The 19,757-nt window shown below is 39.5% G+C and overlaps 1 protein-coding gene and 1 pseudogene across 2 annotated transcripts in view; both read right to left on the bottom strand.

Moving 5' to 3' along the window:
* LOC111319026 (fibronectin type III domain-containing protein-like) overlaps positions 1-19,757 on the bottom strand; it is a 95,663-nt gene that overhangs the window by 35,856 nt on the left and 40,050 nt on the right. The window lies entirely within an intron of this gene.
* LOC148730054 (uncharacterized) lies at positions 1,098-9,914 on the bottom strand (annotated as a pseudogene). Its single transcript, XR_016001096.1, has 10 exons — positions 8,325-9,914; positions 7,806-8,039; positions 7,542-7,650; positions 6,989-7,092; positions 6,658-6,773; positions 6,420-6,493; positions 5,728-5,951; positions 5,427-5,575; positions 5,275-5,320; positions 1,098-3,119 (listed from the first exon to the last, which is right to left on the bottom strand). The product of XR_016001096.1 is annotated as an uncharacterized LOC148730054 (transcript).

Below are 19,757 nucleotides of genomic sequence, written 5' to 3'. Positions count from 1 at the left end.
TGCTGCCTTATGTTTGGTTGTGAATGTTGGTTTTGTGGTGTATCAGAACTCAATACCGTTAAATTTCATTAAAGATCCATCAAAGTGCCTGAGTTTGATTTTGCAGCTTATAGTGGTTGATGGAAGATGCATTTAAAGTTAAATTTCCCGTAGGTACTATAAGTTGGAATCACCTGAAACCATCCGAAACCCCCAAGGAAACTATCTGAAATTACCTGAAAATATCTCGAAACAATTTAAAACAACATGAAAGCACCTAAAAAACTACGGGTGACATCAGAAAATAAGTGTTAACAATCGAGTTTATCCACAGGGAACCAGGCTTACGGATATCGTATATTATGCCCTTCAGTACAGAATAGGCACCACAAACAGGTCTTCAAGGAAACATTCCATTGTTCTTGTTGAAAACACACTCAATTGGCTCTACGAATGGCTGGGAGCTGCACGGGAATATGCGAATTCATTTCTTGACAAGGCACTTGCGTGACAATAACGACATGAGATCACGAATGCAAAGAAGAAACTGTTTTAAATCGAAAGAAATACGTGAAGTTTTTTCAACGGGATCATGCAAATTATATATGAAAAAGCCCAGGAAGGCCTGAAGATTTTCAAACTTCCTAAGGAAATGTTGAACATTATGTTTTTCTTTAATCAGAGACGAATTTATAGCGTGACCTAGAATTTCAGACTTTGTCATTGCAAAAGTGAAATATATGTGGATTTTTTGCAAGGTATTTTACTGCAAATGCCAGAATATAGCTGATGAATGGTGGCCTTAACTTCCACTGCCTAAGTAAATTTCAGGTGATTCCAACTTTTAGTACCTACGTTAAATTTCCAGGTTATTTATGTCTGTCAATCTTGACTCTTCATATTTTTTTATTTTTGCAATGTTTTTATGTTACATGTCGAGCCATGTTATGCTACTCAAGCAAAAAGGTGGTGATACTAACAAATATATAAATGAACTTTGCCAGCGAGGCCGGATTGGACACAGAGTCCTGTGTATTCTGCAAAGTTATTAAGGTAGGTTATACCTGCAATTGCTAAATGACATGCATCATAGCAGAATTCTACAGTAACACAAAACATTTTCAGGTTACCGGTATTTGTGATGCAATTTATTTCTAATCAATTAGTGACAGCTTTCTTGACTTTATGGAAAGGCAGAAATCTGTCCACAAACATGAACATATTTTATCTGTGGTGAGCAGGGATTATATATCTACAAATAATAGTGAATATTATGACTTTAGCCAAGTTAATTCATTATTAAGTCGTACGTGCACTTTATTGATAGGAATGTGCCTGTCCTGATGTTCCTCGTGGGGAAGTCTGTGCTGAGTGTTTCCCAAAGAGCAAAGCAAATATTGGGGGAGGGGGGGGGTAGGTACAACTCTGCATTTCCGTATTGACATGCATAAAAACGTCCAGCTTGCAGTATGGTACTTCACTTTCTATTTGGAACCCATGTCTTTAAATCTCACTTGGGATACTCAGTTTGACAGACAGTTACCAGCAGAAATATGGTAGCTTTGGATTATAAAGGTGGAAACTAAATTCACTGTTTTTTTTTTTTTTTTTTCTCTCTGTTTCAGATGGACAGGATTAAGAGATGACTTGCTCTTTCCCCTTGAAGAGGAACCGTGTGATGTCAATTTATGTGCTCTGCATGCAATGTATAACACTTGAATTTTTAAATTGTGTACACCTATTGTAATATGGCACAGTCAACATTGTTTTCTTTTAAAGAAATCTATTTTCTTGAAGTTTAATCCTGTAATAATAATATTTTTGTTTAGTGTTGCCTGATCACTTCTGAGATAAATATATATTTGTCATATTTCTTTGATTAATATAGCATTCAGCGTAATGCCAGAGGGCTTCTGGGATATATAGCAAACTTAGTTTTTCATTCACGGTTAATAGAGGGAAATGCAGTCTTTCCTTTCTGGTTCACCCAGGTTGAATTCCTGGCATTCAATGTAATGCCTGAGTGCTTCAGGGATATATAAAATACTTAGCTTTTCATTCATGGTTAATATAGCGAAGTGTTCTCTATCCTTTCTGGTTCTGGCATTCACAGTAATGCTGGAGCACTTCTGGGATATATAACATACTTAGCTTTTCTCTCATGTTCAGTGTAGGGAAGTGTTTTATAAACTTTCTGGTTCACCCAGGTTGAAGTCCTAGCATTCAGTGTAATGCCTGAGCGCTTCTGGGATATATAACATACTTAGATTTTCATTCATGATTAATATAGGGAAGTGTTGTCTATCCTTTCTGGTTCACCCAGGCTGAAGTCCTGGCATTCAGAGTAATGCCTGAACGCTTCTAGGACACACGACATACTTAGTTTTTCATTCACGAATATTATAGGGAAGTGTTGTCTATCGTTTGTGGTTCACCCAGGCTGAAGTCCTGACATTCAGTGTAATGCCTGAGTACTTCTGGGATATATAGCATACTTTATAGTTTTTCATTCATGGTCAATCTTGGGAAGTGTTGTCTATCCTTTCTGGTTCACACAGGCTGAAGTCCTGGTATTTAGTGTAGTTAATGCCGGAGTGCTTCAGGGATACATAACATACTTAGCTTTTCAGTCATGGTTAATATAGGGAAGTGTTGTTTATCTTTTCTGGTTCACCCAGGCTGAAGTCCTGATATTAAGAGTAATGCCTTAGTGCTTCTGGAATACATAACATACTTAGTTTCTTTGACAATCACAAGTTAATCTAGGAAATTGATGCCTATCCTTACCAGTTCACCCAGGCAGAAGTCCTGGCATTCATTGTAATGCCTTAGTGCTACTGGGATATATAACATACTTAGGTTTTCATTCATGGTTAATATAGGGAAGTGTTTTCTATCCTTTCTGGTTCACCCAGGCTGAAGTACTGGCATTCAGAGTAATACCTAAGCGCTTCTGGGATATATAACGTGAAGAAATTCTTGTGACCCAAACTGTTCTGCTCTTTGAGCTCTTCACCTATCTGCAGCAGAGCGACAATAATAAATGGTCATTTGAGACACAAATTTGAAAAACAGTTTCATTTACTGCTAGAAGGCGCCCTGCAAACCGCGACGGGAAGAGAACTTCAAAACACAAAGTGCTGCGAAAAAAAAAAAGAATGAATAAATCAAGGCAAAACAAAAGCTGGTACATTTCTTTGCGAAGCTAGATCATGAAATTTCCGATGCGATGTTTTTGTAGGACGTAAACACATGACGACGACTGATTTCCTGACAAACTGGGCAATACGAGATAACATGAATTATGCAACAACACGAAATAATGCGCACAGCCTCAAGTAATCTATATACCGTATTTCCTTGAATAGGCGCCCACCCCTCGGCCATCCAAACTTCAAATGCGCTGGAATTTTTCTTGTTGACAAAGGGGCGTCTCTGGGTGTGCCACCTTAAAGTACAGCCTAATTACTATGCTCATATAAAGAGTTTAAAAATACAGAATTGCTGGGTTATACTGCACTTTTGGGTGTGCCACCTGAAAGTACAGCCTATTGACTATGATGAGAGAAAGAGTGTAAAAGTACAAAATATGCTGGGTTAAACTGCACTTTTTGGTGTGCCACCTTAAAGTACAGCCTATTGACTATGATGAGAGAAAGAGTGTAAAAGTACAAAATATGCTGGGTTAAACTGCACTTTTGGGTGTGCCACCTTAAAGTACAGCCTATTGACTACGATCAGAGAAAGAGTGTAAAAATACAAAATTGCTGGGTTATACTGAACTTTTGGGTGTGCCACCTTAAAGTACAGACCACTGACTATGATCATATAAAGAATTTAAAAATACAGAAATGCTAGGTTATACTGCACTTTTGGGTGTGCCACCTTAAAGTACAGACTACTGACTACGATCAAATAAAGAATTTAAAAATACAGAAATGCTGGGTTATACTGCACTTTTGGGTGTGCCACCTTAAAGTACAGACTACTGACTACCATCATATAAAGAATTTAAAAATACAGAAATGCTGGGTTATACTGCACTTTTGGGTGTGCCACCTTAAAGTACAGACTACTGACTACGATCATATAAAGAATTTAAAAATACAGAAATGCTGGGTTATACTGCACTTTTGAGTGTGCTACCTTAAAGTACAGACTACAGACTATGATCATATAAAGAATTTAAAAATACAAAAATGCTGGGTTATACTGCACTTTTGGGTGTGCCACCTTAAAGTACAGACTACTGACTATGATCATATAAAGAATTTAAAAATACAGAAATGCTGGGTTATACTGCACTTTTGGGTGTGCCACCTTAAAGTACAGCCTATTGACTATGATCAGAGAAAGAGTGTAAAAGTACAAAAAATGCTGGATTAAACTGCACTTTTGGGTGTGCCACCTTAAAGTACAGACTAGACTACGATCGTATAAAGAATTTAAAAATACAGAAATGCTGGGTTATACTGCACTTTTGGGTGTGCCACCTTAAAGTACAGCCTATTGACTACAATCATAGAGAGAGTGTAAAAGTACAAAAAATGCTGGGTTACACTGCACTTTTGGGTGTGCCACCTTAACGTACAGACTACTGACTACAATCATATAAAGAGTTTAAAAATAGAGAAATGCTGGGTTATACCGCACTTTTTGGTGTGCCACCTTAAAGTACAGCCTTTTGACTATGATCCTGGAAAGAGTGTCAAAATACAAAAATGCTGGGTTATACTGTACTTTTGGGTGTGCCACCTTAAAGTACAGCCTGTTGAATATGATCATAGAAAGAGTGTAAAAATACAATAATGCTGGGTTACACTGCACTTTTGGGTGTGCCACCTTAAAGTACAGACTACTGACTACAATCATATAAAGAGTTTCAAACTACAGAATTGCTGGGTTATACTGCACTCTTGGGTGTGCCACCTTAACGTACAGCCTATTGACTACGATCATAGAAAGAGTGTAAAAATACAAAAATGCTGGGTTATACTGCACTTTTGGGTGTGCCACCTTAAAGTACAGTCTATTGACTACAATCATAAAAAGAGTGTAAAAATACAAAAATACTGGGTTATACTGTACTTTTGGGTGTGCCACCTTAAAGTACAGTCTACTAAATAAGATGATAGAAAGAGTGTAAAAATACAATAATGCTGGGTTATACTGCACTTTAGGGTGTGCCACCTAAAGTACAGACTTCTACATATGATTAATAGGAAAGGTAATAAATACTAAATAAGAAAGGTAATTAGTGCATACTGTGAAATTGAAAAGGAAGCAAGTACTTACAAATGGTGCCCATTTCAAAAGCGCTCTCCGACGAAACATCTGGGCACTGCACAATACAAACCACACCTCATAATTTACAGAAAAATAAACAAGAACTGTTGAACCACAAGTGAAGGTACTCACCAATGCCACCTCTGGTATCAAAGACTTACATCAACACGGGACTGACAAAATGTAACACAGTTAAGAATAAAATTCTTAGCTGTGTTTACATCTGTGTAGGAGAACTTCAACTTGTCCGGCGGAAGGGAGAATCCCACAATCTCTTCAAGGTTTTGAAGAATTTCAAATTCTGTTGGACCTGAAATGTGTTTTATCATAATGGGAAAAATAATAGATATACCCACAAAGTGAATCAATTGTAAAATACACACAAAGCCAATAATTTGACCACTCATGCACCCGACATAGAGCTAACATGAATATTCTGCTTTGAAATAGCAGACTACTGACCACTCTTCTTCTTAACAGAAATTCTATCACCATGAAAAGACTCTGGGCCAAAGCACTTCAGGGCTTGATTGGCTTCTGGAAGTGAACCAATCTTGTAGGCAATCAGACCAATGGATGCAAGCAACTGCTCTGTATTGCGCATCTCCATATGTAGTGCACACAACTGAATGCTAGTAAGCTCTTCATCAAGGAGAAAAAGGAGATCCTCCCGGATTCCAGTTGATCTGCAAATTATGGATAACAATGGTACATTTACAATAATTATATTGTAAATGGGTACTCCAAAAGGAGCAGGGATGGCGTAGTGGTGAGAGCAATCGCCTCCCACCACTGTGGCCCGGGTTCAATTCCTGAACCTGGCGTCACACGTGGGTTGAGTTTGTTGGTTCTCATCCTTGCTCCACGGGTTTTTCTCTGGGTCCTCTGGTTTTCCTCCCCCGCAAAAACCAACGTTCCAACTTGTGTCCCCAATTAGCTTCAAGCTAAATACCCCTGATACATTATTAAAGTTTATTATTATTATTATTTATAAATAAAAAATAAAGTCTTATGAATATCATGGCAATAAATAAATGGTGGAAGGTGGCTGCTCTTACCAATGCATCAACTTTGGTACCAAAAAGGCCTCAAGCACTTCCTACATAAGCCTGTGCATTATTTAATGATCATGAATGGCTAAACTTAAAGTATACCTGTCTATGTTACACTTGCTTCGTAGGCATTCTAGGCAAGTTTCATCTGGGGCCACTTCATGACATTTGCAACCCTAATGGGAAATGAAATTACCTCAAAATAAATTAATATTATCTTACAAAATTTTTTGGTTGCATTATTAGAGAAGACTGTAGCTTGTATATTGTATATTGTAACTGATGAACTACAACTAAGAAATGCTCATTGATCCACATGTACACCAACACAAATACTAACCCTGATTGCATTGCATATAAAGCAGAATTCTACATCTACCCCTCGACCACCAAGTTGAAAATCAAGATCCCCTTTCTTTACCAAAAGAAAGATCAGTGTTTTGTAGTCCAATGAAACTAAGATATGACAAAAAAACAACAGCAATAAAGAATTATGATATGACATACCCCCGGTACATGTAGAAGATTAACTTACTGTTTAAAATAATGGTCACTGATAATGAAAAAAAAAACCCTCAATTAAGTTTCTAAAAAAGAAAGTCAGCATCCTCCCTTTTAAAAAGATTAAGGTTAATGTTCTTGCAAATAACAAAATGATAGAAACATCTTACCATCAAATTCTACATTGAACTTCATGCCATCAACAAAAATTCCTTGGTTCTTGATGATTCTCTTTTGTTCATTTAGATCCTTTAAAAGTACCTTCAGGCTTTCCCTATCAAAATAACATTAGGCATGAAGACAACCGATGAAACTTGTTGTTTATGCAGAGCTTATGTTGGGGTAATGTTCTTATAATGCAAAAGGATTTGCAGTTTTTTTCCTCTTTCTGTTTAATTCCTAATGTGTGGGTATTGTTTTGTTGTTGTGTGTGTGTGTGTGTGTGTGTGTGTGTGTGTGTGTGTGTGTGTGTGTGTGTGTGTGTGTGTGTGTGTGTATTTGTGTGTATTACATTTGTCAGATCTTAGAGCCAGTACTGGAAATTGAGTCAACAATACAACTATGAAAACTGTAACATATATGTTCAATAAAACTATGAGCTTTCAGTAAGGAAAGCTTTATAAGAAAGTGTCTCTACTTTGCAAATTAAAAACTTTGTAACCACGTCAAGCAAAGGAGAAAAAGTATTTTAGTAACATAAAATAATAGAAATTAATGATGAACCTGTTTTCTTTACAATTGGCAATGGCCAGTGGGTAGACAGACTTTGCACTCTCTATGTTGTAAACAGGGTTAAGACAGGGAACCAGACCAACCAACACCTGATTTCTACCTGATCATAAAAAAATGATAATAGAAATGGTTGTTATAATAATTTCATTCTCATTCATGGGAACAAAAATTATGCATAACCAAACACTTAATCCGAGATAAGGTATTGTTTTATAATTTATGGCAGCAGACTTAAACCTGACAGTCAGTATTTACCACAAAAGGGTCTTCCATCAATCTTCATCAGAAGTTTAAGAGTTGGTGAGCACACATTATGCAGCCTTTGCTCGCGGACAATCAACTCCAAAACAGGAAACAAATCCACCTGATAACCTTGTAAAGGAGAAGGCACCTTTTTCACATCCATGTATTTTTACAAACTCCAAAGATCACTTTTTTGGCCGCCTTCATTTGGTTAAGGTTCAACAATATTGGTGTGTCAGAGGATTTCTAAAACGGAAGCCAAAGAAAGAAAGCAAAAGAAAAATTAAAACAACAAAATTAACATGAAAAATACATCTGATATAACTGAGGTTTAAAAAAATTAGCTATTATCATAGTAATAGTAAATAATAAATAATAATGAGACTTGCACTTCTACCACTTTCAAGCATTAAATTTGTTACAGTAACTGTAGAACTGCTTCCAAGTTGGGATAAATTAAATCTGAGTGCAGACATATCCTTTCCAAAAGAAGCCTCTTAAGATTGATAAATAATAACAGACCTTACTAACCCCTGTCCTTCCAAGTTTGGTGATATTGATTACAGCTTGCCAAGTATTACCAGATACCCTTGCCTTGGTCTTGAAATATAATAGCACCCAATCTGGAACTCGGAGGCTTTCCACGTATAAGGAAAATGTTTCATCACCAACAAGCTCTTCCACCGTCCGTTTAACTCCTTTCTTTAGGGCCACATCCCCCACAATCTCATTTACAATAGCCTTGGCCTCAGGATCACCAAAAGCGCACATGCTGGAAAGCACCGTTGATAAATTTTCTCGGCTCCTTTCACAGATGCCTTGTGCATCTTGGAGAACGCGGCTCCCCCTTTTCTTAATAAGGAAAGTCTTTTCTGGGGTCTCCAAATCACTCCTTTCAGAAATCTCCTTTAGATTAGGAGAACTAAGACTGCCTCTGTTTGGAGGAGTCAAATGAACCGAGACAGGCATTTCTTTCGTACTAGCTAGGCGGAGTGTTGAATTGAGGAGTCATTGTAAGGCGCCGAGCTGCACGTGGTCGCTCGCAATTCAAGTCGTTGCCGTCTCCCTTGAGGGAACTCAAATCCAAGCCATTCAAAAATTCTTTAATATTATAAATCGCGGCGGATCCTCCTCCTTCAGAAGCTCTTTATTCCCTCAGAATAACCGATACAAGCCCAAAAGACGAGCAAACAACTTCAAATGCGCTGGAATTTTTCTTGTTGACGAAGGCGCGCCCGTCGAGAAGCCGAACTTTGTCGCTTTCAATAGCGCTTTATACTAATGACGTCATGAAATTTTAGACCCCCCGCGTGACTCAGACAAACAAACTCCACTTCTTTGAGAGCTACAAGGGAAATGGCGAGTAGTTCGCTTATTCCCTTACAGTTCTGACCGAAGAGGACGGCGTTCCTGGCTCCAAATTTGAAAGAGAACCGGAAGAATACACTGTAGACCAGCTAAAACGGTGGTTAAAATGTAGGGGCTTAAAATTAAGCGGTAAACGAGAAGAACTTGTACAGACTGTGTGAGATGCGGGAATTATCACACCCTTGATCCGGCAATCGATCATGGAAAATGGTTTGCTGCCAAAGTTTTTCAAGAAAATTCTGATGTGAACAATGTAAAAAGGGGGTTGACAGGCCTACACGACTCCCCAGCGCGAGTTTAGAATAGCCTATTCAAAGTTTGGCTCTCACGAGCATGTTTTTGAGCGATCGCGCTCTTTTGTAAGATACGAGCGGCGGATTTTTGTATATTTCGCTCAATACTGATTGTGTTTCTATTAAATGCCAGTTCATGTAGTTTATGTAGTTAATGTTCAGGCAGTTGTCATTGAATAATTTCTGTTTCTTTGACGCTGAATTTTCTCTTTCTTTCGGTGCTTTCCTCTAAGGAGCATGTGCTCAACTTACTTGCGCTGGTCTTAGATTTGCCTTTAGTGGATCGGGAAATTCGGCTGTTGGACCTTTTTCGCCGGGCCAGTGAAGAGCACAAATATAACTTAAGTGTTTCTTGTTATGTTTTTCTCTGTAAAAAACTCATGCAAACAAGCCACCAGCCAACGCTTGCACTTTGCCATGTCTCGCGAAGGTTTTGGGAAAGGAATGAATACTTTCTTCCCTAATGGCGCTTTATACTATTACTAAAAATAGATTTTGCTACGTGATAACCTATGAGACCCCCCGCACAGACTCAGACAAACATTGCGACCAGCTTAAGGAAATGTATGAGCGAGAGCTGTAAAATTAAAACAAAACGACGGAATATTTCGTCAAAAAATGACTTGGCGTTCTGAAAGGAAGGGGCATGGTTGGTACCAAACACTGTTGTTGGGGTGAGTGTAAGACAGACTCAAGATATGCAGATAAATGGCCAAAATCACTCAAAGAGTGAAAGGAATTAGGGTTCTGTCCTGGTGTACCGGTTCACAAGGGAATTACCATTGTTCTTTCTTTGTTTAGGAGTTATCGGTTAGCTATTGTGTATTGTTTGGTCTTTTGTATTGGCTCTTGTGAATCGGTACACGAGGACAGAACCGGAATAGCGCTTTATACTAATGACGTCATGAAATTTTAGACCCCCCGCGTGACTCAGACAAACAAACTCCACTTCTTTGAGAGCTACAAGGGAAATGGCGAGTAGTTCGCTTATTCCCTTACAGTTCTGACCGAAGAGGACGGCGTTCCTGGCTCCAAATTTGAAAGAGAACCGGAAGAATACACTGTAGACCAGCTAAAACGGTGGTTAAAATGTAGGGGCTTAAAATTAAGCGGTAAACGAGAAGAACTTGTACAGACTGTGTGAGATGCGGGAATTATCACACCCTTGATCCGGCAATCGATCATGGAAAATGGTTTGCTGCCAAAGTTTTTCAAGAAAATTCTGATGTGAACAATGTAAAAAGGGGGTTGACAGGCCTACACGACTCCCCAGCGCGAGTTTAGAATAGCCTATTCAAAGTTTGGCTCTCACGAGCATGTTTTTGAGCGATCGCGCTCTTTTGTAAGATACGAGCGGCGGATTTTTGTATATTTCGCTCAATACTGATTGTGTTTCTATTAAATGCCAGTTCATGTAGTTTATGTAGTTAATGTTCAGGCAGTTGTCATTGAATAATTTCTGTTTCTTTGACGCTGAATTTTCTCTTTCTTTCGGTGCTTTCCTCTAAGGAGCATGTGCTCAACTTACTTGCGCTGGTCTTAGATTTGCCTTTAGTGGATCGGGAAATTCGGCTGTTGGACCTTTTTCGCCGGGCCAGTGAAGAGCACAAATATAACTTAAGTGTTTCTTGTTATGTTTTTCTCTGTAAAAAACTCATGCAAACAAGCCACCAGCCAACGCTTGCACTTTGCCATGTCTCGCGAAGGTTTTGGGAAAGGAATGAATACTTTCTTCCCTAATTCCGGTTCTGTCCTCGTGTACCGATTCACAAGAGCCAATACAAAAGACCAAACAATACACAATAGCTAACCGATAACTCCTAAACAAAGAAAGAACAATGGTAATTCCCTTGTGAACCGGTACACCAGGACAGAACCCTAATTCCTTTCACTCTTTGAGTGATTTTGGCCATTTATCTGCATATCTTGAGTCTGTCTTACACTCACCCCAACAACAGTGTTTGGTACCAACCATGCCCCTTCCTTTCAGAACGCCAAGTCATTTTTTGACGAAATATTCCGTCGTTTTGTTTTAATTTTACAGCTCTCGCTCATACATTTCCTTAAGCTGGTCGCAATGTTTGTCTGAGTCTGTGCGGGGGGTCTCATAGGTTATCACGTAGCAAAATCTATTTTTAGTAATAGTATAAAGCGCCATTCGGCAGAAATCTTCTGGAAAAGTTGTCAGGATCGGCGATCGCTTAAAATATTGCAGAGGAGTAATTCCACAAAATTCTGTTGTGAGCACATACCAGTAATTATGCTCGCTTAATGCATCACTGACGACGCGAGAGAAGGTCGTAAAACTTTTCCTCAGCGCCATTTTTTGGGAAAATAACTAAGAAAACTACATGCACTACAAAGCAATCTGGGAAAAAAAAAGAACATTGTCCAGATCCAAAAACAGACACTGTCCAGATCCAACCGAAATGGGCGCTTACGATATTAACCACGCAAACGCTGACATAAAAACCACATATTTAATTGGATTAGAACGCCTGGGGAGTTTGATGTGTACTTCCAGTGCAGACGATTTGCGTCCCCTCATGCCGCGCACATATAAAAGGAGAGTTTAGCGTCCCTTTAATGAGGTGACAAATTAATTTAGTATGATGAGGACTCACACTCATTTTGGAAGAGGAAATCTTTAAGTTGGTGTCCTTGTTAAGGACATTAGCCAGAAGGCTCATTTTTTGATTGATTATTGATTAGTTCACTATTTTCAGAATGATCTTAGATAGCCAATAGTAACTATGCTTATCTGTTTTTCTGTATTTCTACTGGTTTTGTAATCGGACCTTTCAGCGTCACCGCGCGCATATAAAAGGAAAGTTTAGCGTCCCTTTAATTAGTTCTTCGTAAGTTTTGAATAGTCTTGGTAAACTTTCGCCCTTTCGTTTTCTCAACCTCTGGCACAAGCGGGACCGATATTTTGTGATCGATCGTTCGATAGATTCCCAAACACCTCATTAACCGCGTTTTGGAGCGACACGCCCTTGAACTTGAGAATTTAAATTTTGGTCGCCGCAAACGCTACAGTCCTTATTGGGGACCTTACACGATCATGACAGTGACAACAGGGAAAAAAATTACTCAAAAATGATCTCACATTGATTCCAACCCATGAGTCAGACCAGAGAATTTCTCCTTACAACATCAAAACCATACCAAACAAACAAGTGATGAGAATTCAGAGAAATATCAATTAGGGAATTATTAGTTGATCCAAGTGCAAATTCTCCAATCTAACATTATATAAATTTCCTGGCAGAGAGCAACGAGAATTCGGTGCTAACCAACTTTGCCCTTGTCTCAATGTCTTTTTGTGTATTATGAGGTCGGTCTGGCAGACCTCCCCTTCAGTGTGACATGAGAAGGAATTTTTAAGTTAATTTTTTTGGCAAGATTTCCATATAACCCCATACATTAATTATGTATAGAGTGTTGCAAAGAAACCTTTTATGAAATGAATGCATAATCAATGAATGGGGTTATATGGAAATCTTTCCATTTTTTTTAATTTTAACTAAATGATTTGCTGCATGACAGAGTTAACAAATGGCAAACACCACAGCGTACACTATTGAGTTATGGATGCACGCGGGAGGTTGTTAAGCACGAAAGAAGCGTAAGAGTCGCTCGGGGCGATAGCCGAGAGCGACTCTAGCTTCTTGAGTGCTTAGCAAACCTCCCAAGTGCATCCATAACTCAGTAGTGTACGCTGTGGTGTTTACCATTTGTTTTATAACATAACATTTTAGCTAAAGAGTTCCCTTTTATTTAACAAATCTTACGCGACCAGAAAAAACAAGCGCGCGCGTAAAAAATAGTCTTTGCATTTGCTTACGTCAGCAGCGTACACCCATGGGCAAATCGGGGACGCTAAATTGACCAATCAGAGCGCGCGCTTTACTTTGGTTATGTTATAATTTCTATTCTGAGGATTCGACAATTTATGTTATTTCACCCTGTTGTTAAGCGGACACGAGGAGAGCTTGTATGTTTGCCTTGAACAGCGAGGTTGTTGACTCAAACTTACGCTTGATTGCTGAAACTGAGATTGTTCAAAACTCGAGCCAACTTGTTTCTCCTACTTAGGTCAGATTGTCGCTTAGTTCAGAGTGCGGCTGCAGCATTGGATCGGTCAGTTACCCCTGAGATTTTGAGGATGAGGAAGGAAGTAGAGAAAGCTGCATGTTTGGAATAATGGAATAACTGTTTCAACATTTTCGAAAAACTTTACCAGCTTCTTGCCTCGCTGGTGGAAGCTGTTTACTACCCTACCGGTGCTGCTTTCCGTGCATGTCCAATCTATTTACAACAGGTCAACCTCGCTTTCAAATGGCAATTTCGCTCTGAACACTTCGCCTCGACAGCCAATTAGACTCCGATGATTCATGCCGCCAAGTAAAAGATCGTTTAAAATTCCTAACAACTTAAGACGTAGACATAAAAAAGGCAAAACGAGAACAGGGCTGTGGTCTAGCAGCGCTTGGTAGCCCTTGGCCGTTCGAGGGTTCAAGCCCCGGCCGGACCAACACTCAGGGTCTTAAAATAACTGAGGAGAATGTGCTACCTTTCTATAATATCAAGAAATGGATAGAAATTCTAGTCTTCTCGGATAAGGACGACTAAACCGTAGGCCCCGTCTCCTGCAGGGTTAGGGGTAGGAGACGTTAATTTCCCACGCACGAGATTACTGTGTGGTGGATGTCCTCCCCTGGGATGGGATGGGTGAGTATATCTGCCGAGATGGGCTGTACTGCCCCTTGCAGATTAAAACATAGATAGATTAATACTTTTGCTCAATGATATGCTGAGCACCCTGGATTTCCCCGGTTCAGAGCACTGGGCTCCCTTCAATTTTTCTTCGAGCACAGCCCATTTAGTAAGCAGATAATTTACATGGTATGAAGCGAAACGAAACAAAAAATAATTAGAACACTATTCGGAAGTTATAGGAAACGCAACATAATAAGCTTAAGAGTAGCCTAAAATTAATACTAATGACACAGTTTGCCAAAGACACGTTTTTTAATGAAATTGTTTAGCAAAGGAAAGAAAAAGTCATACGTTCGTTGGTGTCCTAGGCGCATAAATTGTTTACAAGTCGTAGATACGGCTAGGTGGTGATTGAGACCGGAAAAATCGAGCTCCACATGAAATAACAGGTTATTAATAGAAACCGAAAGAGTCACTTTAAGATTCCACGTGGAAATAAACTTTGACATTTCACTGAAAAACTCTGAAATACGAGAAGACAAGAATTAAATGAACTTCAATGATCAAAAGTCTCTCTTCATTCATTTACTATTCAATAATTTTCACTTACTTCCAAATAGAGATTTCTTTACACTTGCTGTATCAGTACAACTTCCTGTCTGCAGGAGGAAGAAAGGGGTGTCGGCCTTACACGAATAGCTACATGGTGCAGTATTTCTCACCCAGGCAGAAGTGTTCTGACAGACATCTTTGAGGCATTTGTGGCCAGTTTTGTAAATAGCCTCGAATATGTCGCTATCGTTCCTTCCTCTCCTGGTAATAACGTACTTGTCAACGTCATTAGCATTTAAACTAGCTTGTACTGGAGGAGGCTGGAGAGTTGCAAGGCAGGACATCAAAACAACGATTCTTGTTAAAGAACTGGTGGCCGGTGTTGTTGATGGTATGTTTCTTTACGCAAATTATGAGCCACATCTTAATTTTGTTATATATAGTATAAGAAATATAACTGAGCGTGTTTTTGATCGCGATATGGGCGCACACCAGTATCGGTTCAGACCTCTTCAGACGCCGTGATATCTAAATTTATAACTAGTACCAACTTCCTGTCCAAACATCTTACGACGTCATGTAGAGGCAGATGAATCATGCTCGAAAATTTGTGTATTGTGCTTCTGAGTGTTGTTGTTGTTGTTGCAGTAAATGGTTTGAACCCGAGGGTAACATGTGAAAGCGTAGTGTGATCGTCCGGGTGATTGTAGTCCGAAGAAGGATTGACCAATCATTTAAACTGACCACTGATTTTGAACTGACCAATCATTTTACACGAATTGGACTAAGAACATTCTACTGACAACAACTTTTCACTTGACTCAGGTTGTCGAAACGTCGGTCACCATTACCGACAACAGTCCTTCTCAGGACTACGATGACACTACACTTTCACATGAGTGTTGTTGTTGTTGAATTTTTAGGCAAAATAGTCATGCCGACGTTATGCTCAGTGTTCTGGCATTATGCCCAAGGTCATGCTAACTAACCAGTAAATTCCCTATTTCCAATTATAGGCACTTAGATTTAGATTTTCAAATTTTTTTGTGGTAGGAGGAATTTCTTTTTTTGCCTTATATGGTGACCCGATAAGTTAGTCGCAAGTGTATCTGCTATTAGAGCTTTAATTAATTTAATAAATGAACGGATTTTTTGGTTGATTTTCCACAAATAAAAAATACCTCGACGCTTAGTCATTCAGATCAATTAGAAGATATCCCGTCTAATATAAGTTTCTGTATTTCCCAACGTGACAAAAAAGTAACTTTCTATAATTACAATAAATTACTAATACGTTACCTTGCAGACGGGTGACGATAAGTGACTACCTCATCAGCAGCGGAAAGCTAAAATTCTCCTTGCTGGTTTAAAGGAAATGTGTTAGAATAGGAAGGGAGAGTTGCAAATCAGATCTCTTTACAAAATGCTGCAGACAAGTCCCACCGTGGATAACTGCAGTTCATAACACTGATACACCAAAAGCTTCTCAGTAATACAAGGGCGGACAAGTTGCCGGCTCAAAAAATTTTATTTCTGCAAAACAACAACTACACTCCTTTAAAAGAACATTTACATCAGTTATTAAATAATCAAAGTAGGGGCGCCTTAAAGTAGCAGCATCTTTCAGATAACGGAAGGGTGGGGCTTTTTTTTATCCTTGACCGGGACATCGTGAAGTTTGGGGGAAGGGGTAAAGGGGTTGACTACATCGGCAAACTTTCCCATATTGCTGTTACTTTCCGGTGAACTCTGCTTGAAGGCATCGTAAAAAACTTAAAAATAACAGAAGAACCATAATTTAAAGTTTAGGATCTGAAATTAGAGACAAAGTTATGTTATTTATCTTAAGGCTGAAGAAATATTACTTCAACCTTGTTCCCAGGGCCTTTTCCCGCCTAGGGGAAAAGGCCCCGGGAACGAGGTTGATATTACTTTATTACATTGGTCAAACGTAGGCTGTTGATGGCAGTGAAATGTTATTTATTTATTTACTCTGCTGGAAACGCAAATCAAAACCATATCCTGATACGGTTGTCGTAAAAGAACTAACCAATACGACAACAAGTCGAGTAAAACCGAGGCACGCACCAAAAGGAAATGAAAATTTTTTTTAAATGAAGGTTGATCAATTTGAAAATACCGTAATTTAAAGATAGGTTCTTTTCTTATCTTACAAAGCTTTCGTCGTGAATTAAAACCAAAATAAAAATCGAAACTTACGAGTACGAAGAAAAACTATTTTTAATCAGATCGCAAATATGTAAACAAAGAAAGAGTTAAAAAAAAAATACTGTCACCCTAGTGAAACGAAGCCTCTTAAATGCATCACTGAAACAAATGAAACTTCGACTTCACCTTAAGTCGTGAGAAAAATTTACAGCCCAAGATCAAACCAACTTCTTTAAAATTTTACATTGCACAGAACATTATATAGAGCAACTAGCTAACTACAAATTCCAGCTACAATTAACACTTCCACCACTTTCCATATTTAGAATAAATATGATGACCTTTATCTGCCGCTCGTTTTGAAACGCGTGAAAACAAATTAAACAAAAACTTTACACAGTTCGACTTCTCTTACAACAAACAATTCTCCTCTGTGCTTTAATTGCCAAACAGTTTCTTAACTGAGAGAGCTTTCCGGAGGTAACTTGAGGTTTTTATAACTGCATTGATTTTTCAACAATTTGTTTAAGAGACTCGAATCAATTTACAACATAAGAAAAAAATTAATAAGTTTAAAGTCACTGGTTGCCGAATATTTTTTAAGTGGCTGACTGTTTTCATGCCAGAGACGTTTAACTCTTTACGCCCTGACATCAGTATCTATATTCTCCATACATTTCCAGGGGTGCTGACAAGGAGAACCTGTGTAACAATCAAAGAATCTCAGATTGGCAATTATTTCCTTGACTTTCGTGCTCGTACTGAATGATTCAGCGGTATTACTTCAAGCAAAGATAAGATGCTGGTCACCTGGTCACTTTTGGGTTTAAAGGGTTACGTCGTCTAACATCACGCAAGACAAAAAAGTGTCTTGTGCAAAAAAAAAAAAAGGCCAAGAATCGCCGATGAATGGGATGGCGCGTTTTCGTTACCTGAGGAAGAGGTGGACCTCTTGTACCAGACTTTCGTGCTCGTAATGAATGATTCAGCGGTATTACTTCAAGGAAAGATAAGAACATTAAGAACCAACAAGGCAATAAACCAAGCACTCTGGAGTATCGGAGTATATGTTCTTTGGCCAGCTGTAGTGATAAAGAGATAACAAGTTAGGACCAAATCATTCACAACTTCCTGTTGTTTCCTTCTTCTTAGGCGGGGGGAGAGGGAAGGGGGATGAGGGAAGGGGAATGAGGGAAGGGGAATGAGGGAAGGGGGATGAGGGAAGGGGGATGAGGGAACGGGGTGAGGGAAGGGGGGTGAGGGAAGGGGGGTGAGGGAAGAGGGGTGAGGGAAGGGGGTGAGGGAACGGGGGGTGAGGGAACGGGGGGTGAGGGAACGGGGGGTGAGGGAACGGGGGGTGAGGGAAGGGTGACGGAACGGGGAGTGAGAAAAGGGGGTGAGGGAAGGGGGATGAGGGGATGATAGGAGCCTTAGGAGGAACAGAGGATGTCGGTCGATAAATTTCATGCGAAGAGGAACTGTCAGGTTGTAACAGTTCGAGTAAAGAAACCCGTATTCTCCGTCCCAAACCTCTCAGAATGTTCCTATCATAACAGTCGTAAGGTCAACACTCGAGCTTAGAGGCGCAAACAACCGGAACATATCCCACCTTCGGTAGCACGAAGCAACTACGAGCAATTCTATTCCCCCTTCATGAGATCTCAGTCAATCGCAAGTGAACCCCTCCCACCCGCCATTTTGTTAGATTTCTCTGACAGTTCGCTGGTACCCAAGTCTCGAACCCGACCTCTTGTACATAAACACAAAGTACTTGTAGCACTTAACCGCCTCCCGGTTAGCTCAATGGATAGAGCGCTGGACTGATGTACGGGAGGTCGCGGGTTCGAGCCCCCGCCGGACCAACACTCAGTGTCTTAAAATAATTGAGAAGAATATGCTGCCTTTCTATAACATCAAGAAATGGTTTAGATATCCTATTCTTCTCGGATAGGGACGAATAAATGGAGGTCCCGTCTCCTGCAGAGTTAGGGGTAAGAGACGTTAATTTCCCACGCATGAGAATACTGTGTGATGGATGCCCTCCCCTGGGGTGGGATGACTGGGTTGTTGTCTTGCGTTTCATACATGAGCCTCTGGCTCGGGCAATATGGGTAACCATGCCCCACGTTAAGACATTAAACTTTGATTACTATTGATGACTATTACTTACCCAAAATTCCTGGCATGGGTCTGGCTTCAGTGATTTCACTCGGCGGACTTTCTCCCTGATCGTTTCTTGCGATGATTCTAAACTGGTATAAGGCAGACTCCAGACCACCAATCTCCAGATCAAATTCATCATTCAAGTAGTTGACCCACGATGAGTTAACAAACTCTTCATTTTCCACTAATAACAACAACAACAACATGAAGAAATCAGTCTATTATTCATGTAAAATGGAAGTACCTTTCTATGTGTTGCGATGGTAGAGGTGTAAAAAGACAATTTAGTTCATAATGTAAATTGGCCACCGTGTATGGTCTTCGAAGCTGACGTTTCGAGCGTTGGCCCCTCGACAGTTAAGCAAATTCCCCCAGTCAGAATCCTAAAAAATTTGTATAAGGTAAACTGTGAAGAAGATACATACTAATGCATGGGTGCAACTTACATTTCTGTCGGTACTGAACAAGGAATTCATGAGTGTATCCTCCACCAATACCAAAGTTGTAAATAACCCTGACTTTGTCAATTGCTGTTGGTTCAAATGTGATAGCTTTGGGCTTGGCAGGTACTGTGGATGAAAAATATAAATAAGATAAGTGTGTTCATCATCGTGCAAGTGCAGTCATTACTCCGCTCATGGACGCGTAAGCGGACAGTTTTACTTACGGACAAATTAAATGCCTCTCAATCAAATTC

The sequence above is a fragment of the Stylophora pistillata genome, chromosome 5, assembly GCF_964205215.1.
Source record: "Stylophora pistillata chromosome 5, jaStyPist1.2, whole genome shotgun sequence".
NCBI lineage: Eukaryota > Metazoa > Cnidaria > Anthozoa > Scleractinia > Pocilloporidae > Stylophora > Stylophora pistillata.
This window is presented reverse-complemented; position numbering and strand designations above follow the sequence as displayed.